At 37.6% G+C, this 5,783-nt stretch overlaps 1 non-coding gene across 1 annotated transcript; it reads right to left on the bottom strand.

Moving 5' to 3' along the window:
- Positions 1–2,268: 2,268 nt before the first annotated feature.
- LOC131414284 (small nucleolar RNA SNORD22) lies at positions 2,269–2,375 on the bottom strand. The gene has a single exon (XR_009222174.1). It is a non-coding gene; the product is annotated as a small nucleolar RNA SNORD22 (small nucleolar RNA).
- Between the last annotated feature and the right edge of the window lie 3,408 nt (positions 2,376–5,783).

Raw genomic sequence — 5,783 nt, 5'->3', positions numbered from 1 at the left:
ATTGATTTAACTAGCACTAGTAAACTGTAATTTACAGCAATTCTCTGGAAGTGAATGATAGGGTGAGGTGCTACCACAAATCCTCATTGTGGTGGAATGCCTACTTTTCCCTTGTGACCTCTCACCTACTATACATAGCATGTGACCTTGTTACCAATGGACCAAGTTGGGGAAGAGTCAAGTCATATACTAAACATTAGTGAGGTTTTATTTCTTATCCTTAAGGTATAACAATAAATATTTATTAAGTTCTAGTATTGTCTTCCAACTTTGTAGACTACTACTTCATAGAAGTGTCTTTCTGGTCCAAATCAAGAGATCTCTAGCTTGAAATAATAAGGGTAAGTTTCAGAGAGAATGAAAGAAACCCAGCTGTGCTCAATCATTAAATAGCTGTTACAATTGAGTATAAGGAAGTTATCCCTCCACTTGGGGGGAAAGAGTTGTGATTGCTGATGGGAAGGAGATGTACCAGGTCAAAAAGTACTAACGAAGACCCTGACCAGTGGCACAATTAGCAAAATAGACCCCAATTCGAAGTAACTCCTGATTCAAAAGTAATATTCTCCCACAACACCTTGCACAGCTGAATGAGCTTAGGTTGACAGTATATTTGTGTATCACTTTATTAATAAACAAATAGCACTATTTGATGAAATAAAACATTTATTACATGAACAAACTTTGAAACTTCAAATCTAAAATCAACAAAATAAAGACAATATTCTACCAATTCAACAATGGTTTTTGATATCATTTGGCATTAGGAAAATATCAACCATTTATTTAATTTCCATTTTTTTCATCTGTTTGGGTTTCCAAGCTGAGAAGTGTTAACTAACTCTGTCTTGGCTATCATCCTGTAGGATAGCCTTCATAAAATAATTACGGATTTTTATATTTAGCCTAGTGGTTCTTAAATTGTAGCATGCATCAGAAGCACAGGAGAGCTTGTTAAAGCTCAGATTGCTGGACTCCACTCCCTTCTGGTTCAACACATGACGGACGAGATGGGGTGGGGTGAGAACCTGTACTGTTTTTAAAAATTATTTTATTGGGGTCATATTGGCTTATAGCATTGTGTAAATTTCAGGTGTACATTATTATATATCAGTTTCTGTGTAGACTGCATTGTGTTCACCACCAATAGCCTAGTTTTTATCTGTCACCATACATACGTGACCGTTTATCCCTTTCCCCCTCCCTCAACCTCCTTCCCCTCTGGTAACCACTCATCTGTTCTCTGTATCTATGTGTTTGTTTGTTTATCTTCCACATATGAGTGAAATCATATGGTATATGTTTTTCTCTGTCTGGCTTATTTTGCTCAGCATAATACTTTCAAGGTCCATCCATGTTGTTGCAAATGGCACAATTTCATCTTTTTTATGGCTGTGTAGTATTCCATTGTATTTTCAACAAGTTCCCAAATGCTGCTGTGGCTGCTGCTGCATGGGGACCTCACTTTAAGAACCACTGCTCTAAAGCAATGTCTGTTTTCTTCACTTGTAAATGATTTTTGATAACTTTTAACCTAAAACTGAAGAAATTGGGAAAGCCTAAATGCGTACTACATTATATTCTTTTTAAAAATATTGCTTTTGATTTATTTTACACAAAGCTGTAATTGTATTGGTAATAGCTCTAAGTTACAAGATTTTTATTTTGTATTTCTCTAAAATTTTTTTTTTGTGTGAGGAAGATCAGCCCTGAGCTAACATCTGTGCTAATCCTCCTCTTTTTGCTGAGGAAGACCGGCTCTGAGCTAACATCTATTGCCAATCCCCCTCATTTTTTTTCCCCAAAGCCCCAGTAGATAGTTGTATGTCATAGTTGCACATCCTTCTAGTTGCTGTACCTGGGACGCAGCCTCAGCATGGCCGGAGAAGCCGTGCGTAGGTGCACTCCGGGGATCCCAACCCAGGCCGCCAGTAGCAGAGCGCGTGGACTTAACTGCTAAGCCATGGGGCCGGCCCTCTAAATTTTTCATAATGGACTTTTCACCCATTTATTTTGGAGTAAGAAATATATATATCATTAGCTGTATTTTGCGTATGGCTTACAGAGTTATGGATAATAGTAACTTTAATATACATTTCTGCACTGCTAGCTTGTCAAAGGGCGATTTGCAATAGTTCACTGTTTATTTAAAAAGTGACATTTTATGCTCTATTTCAGTGCAGTAGATGTTGCTTCCCTTTTTTTTTCTTTTTTGCCCCTGGAAAAAATTATACAAATGATTTTTTAACAAGTGATCTGTTTTTCCCTTTCCCATGTTTAGAAATCCTTATGATTCCTCAAACAGTTCCTTCTCACCTTTACAGGCTCTGGGACTAGGACGGGAGGTAAGATGTGTAAACGTTTTCTCACTGGGAATAGATGTTGCTAACTTAATGGTTACTTTTAAATTCATTTCTTATTTTAAGAACTTGATTATGATTAGTGCTACCCTTTCTCCTTTTTCCTAGTGTGAATGTGGACAGCCAGCCTGCAGACAAAATAATTAAAAACAAAAACACGGGGCTGGCTCGGTGGCGCAAGAGGTTAAGTGAGTGCGATCTGCTCCGGCGGCCAGGGGTTCGATGGTGTGGATCCCAGGTGCACACCCATTCACCACTTGTCAAGCCATGCTGTGGCGGCATCCCATATAAAGTGGAGAAAGATAGGCACGGATGTTAGCCCAGGACCACTCTTCCTCACAAAAAAAAGAAAAAAATTTTATTATATGATACTTCTAGGTAGCATAAAGTTTATTAAACATCAGTTATAATTTTTCTTGGTAAAATCATTGCTATTGCATTAATGTTTGATAAGATTTTTCCATTAGTATTGTGAATAATGAAAAGAAATAAAAATTTTGAGTATTATTGTTAATCCAAATAGCCCAAGAACTTTTATTACCTTTTATTAATTCAGAGATTTTTCACAGCACCTTTATTAGTGTGGAAAACTCAGTTTTATAGCAGTTGTAGGTATAAAGGGACCACCAATTTGTTCAGAATTTAATTTCTTTAATTTAGTATCTGATTTGCTTGGAATGAAATTTGAGGCAAATCTCAAGAATTGACACAAAAGGTAAAAAATGTGTATATTTTAAAAAATGTCAAAATAATTAGATACTTCTGGCACTTGCTTATTGCCTTGTTACTAAAGAAACTGAGATTTCCAAACTGGCCGTGTCTGCTGTCATTCTCTTAAGCCTGCTTCTATGACTGAACGTACTCCGTTTATTGTATTTATTCTACCATGGCCCTGCCTATGACATTTTGAAAGTTCCAGATCACTAAAATTAATAGTCTCCAAAATTAATATAACTCTAGCAGTTGAACCATCCTCCATAGCAACAAAATCAAGAAATGGTTCCTTGATATCTGTTTATTTCTTTCTTCAAAAAATTGGATCTTTTGCAATTTGGATGTATGTGCATACTAAACTTAGTTGAACTATTTGAAAATATTTTGAGTTGCATAAGCCATGAAAGAAAAATATGCAGGTTCTTTAATTTATTTAGTTAATTATTTTCCTAAGTTTGGCTCAAGCATTTAATAATTAAATTTTGCACCGTGAGACTTCACTATGTCACAAATCCAGAAGCTGCCCAATGCCTACATCATATTCCATTAAAAACTTTGTGCTCAATAAACACTTTTCCACATTACAACTTCAAAAGCCTTATTGAATTAAAAAAAGTTATGAAAATAATAAATGCTTACTTCAATAGGACAAGCAATGTAGGGGCTTATAACTCAAGTTTGAGATTTTCTACTTTAATTCTACCCTTTTTTTTTAATTTATTTTTTTTAATTTTATTTATTTACTTTTTCCCCCCAAAGCCCCAGTAGATAGTTGTGTGTCATAGCTGCACAGCCTTCTAGTTGCTGTATGTGGGACTCGGCCTCAGCACGGCCGGAGAAGCGGTGCGTCGGTGCGCGCCCGGGATCCGAACCCCGGCCACCAGCAGCAGAGCGCATGCACTTAACTGCTAAGCCACGGGGCCAGCCCTAATTCTACCCTTTTGAAGTTATGCTTTCTATGGTCAAAAACCAAATATTTATATATTGTAGTCATTGAAACTTTAAAAAAAGGTAATGATGCTGTTCTTGTTACATTGTAGTTTGATTTCTCACTTATTGTATGAAGGACAAATCTTCAGGTCAATATATATTGTTCTAACTCATTATTTTTCATTGCTGTATGTTTTATTGTACCATTCTTATAGCCAATGAATTTCTGGACAACTTAGAATGACTTTAGTTTTTCAAAAAATTTTCTCCCCAAATTTTATTTTACTATTATTTTGTCAATCATGTTATATTTCCCTAGTGGTGAATATTTTTATTGGTTTAGAACAATTTTATTTTCTCTATGTTATTAGGAAAATGTGCCATTCATCCATTCATTCTTTGTCCATTCTTTCAAAAATTAATTATTGATTAGTCAGGAGCTATTCTAGGCCTTAATGATTCATCAGTGAACAAAATAGACAAGTCCCTGCCTTCATGGATCTTACATTCTAATTGAGAGACAGAAGGAATAGACAAACAAATATAACAGATATTGTGGAGAAAAATAAAGAAGATCAAAAGAAATAGACAATACTGGGAGGTGGGGAGGAGGCTTATTATTTTACATAAAGCAATCAGGGAAGGCCACACTGATGAGGTAGCTTTTGAACAGGACCCTGAAGTCAGTGTTGGAAAGAATCTAGTAAATATCAGAAGAGAATTCCAAGTTGAGAGAACAGCAAGTGCAAAGGCCCTGAGGTAGGAGTGTGCTTGGTTTGTGTGAGGAACTGTAAGCAGGCCAGTGCGAGTGGAACAGAGTATAGGGGAAGAGTTAGCAGAAGATCAGATTAGAGAGGCTCCTGTGGACCCCTACAAAGCGTTATGCTTTTATTTGAGTGAGACAGGAAGTCACTGGGTGGTTTTGAGCAGAAGAATGGCATAATCTGACTCACCTCTAAAGGTAGCTCCCTGTCTGCTGTGTGATGAATGGATTGTAGTGGTAAGTAGAGAGACCAGCTTGGAGGATACTGCAGTAATCGAGGGGAGAGATGATGCTGTCCAGAGCCAGTATGTAGTAAGAAATGGTCAGATTCTGGATGCATTTTAACAGTAGAAGCAACAAGATTTACCGTTGGCTTTGATTGGATGAGTGCCGGAAGAGAAAGAAAGACATCAAGGTTGACTCTAAGGTTAGAAGAACTAAGATGTAGTTGCTTTTTATTAAGATGGGCCTGATGGTGAGAGAGGCAGATGTGGAGGAGGGTAGGGATTGCAGTTGTTTCTGGATATGTCGAGTTTGTGATGAATTCAAGTGGAGATGCTGTGTAAGCAGGTGGATATGAGTTTGGTGTTCGAGGGAAAGGCCTGGACTGTCGGCATATATCTTTTGAAGCTATGAGCCTGATGAGATACCCAAGAGAGAGAATGCAGACAGAGAAGAGGTTCAAGGTCTGAGCTCTGGGGCAGGCCAGCTGGCATAGGAAACTGAGAAGGAGCAGCCCCTGATGGAGATGGAGAACCAGGAGGCAGTACTGTAGAAAATGTCAAGAAGGGAGAGATCAACTGGGCCAAATGATTTCCACAGATCAAGTGAGATGAGGATTGAGAATTAACCATTGACTTTAGCAGCATGCAAGTCATTAGTAAGATTGACAAGAACCCTTTTTGGTGTAATGGCAGACAAAAGCCAGATTGGAGGGGGTTTCAAAAGAATGGGAGGAGAAAAATTGGAGACAGCAATCATAATAACACTTTCAAAGAGTTGTACTGCAAAGAGCA

Source organism: Diceros bicornis, chromosome 14 (assembly GCF_020826845.1).
Source record: "Diceros bicornis minor isolate mBicDic1 chromosome 14, mDicBic1.mat.cur, whole genome shotgun sequence".
In the NCBI taxonomy this organism is placed as follows: Eukaryota; Metazoa; Chordata; class Mammalia; order Perissodactyla; family Rhinocerotidae; genus Diceros; species Diceros bicornis.
This window is presented reverse-complemented; position numbering and strand designations above follow the sequence as displayed.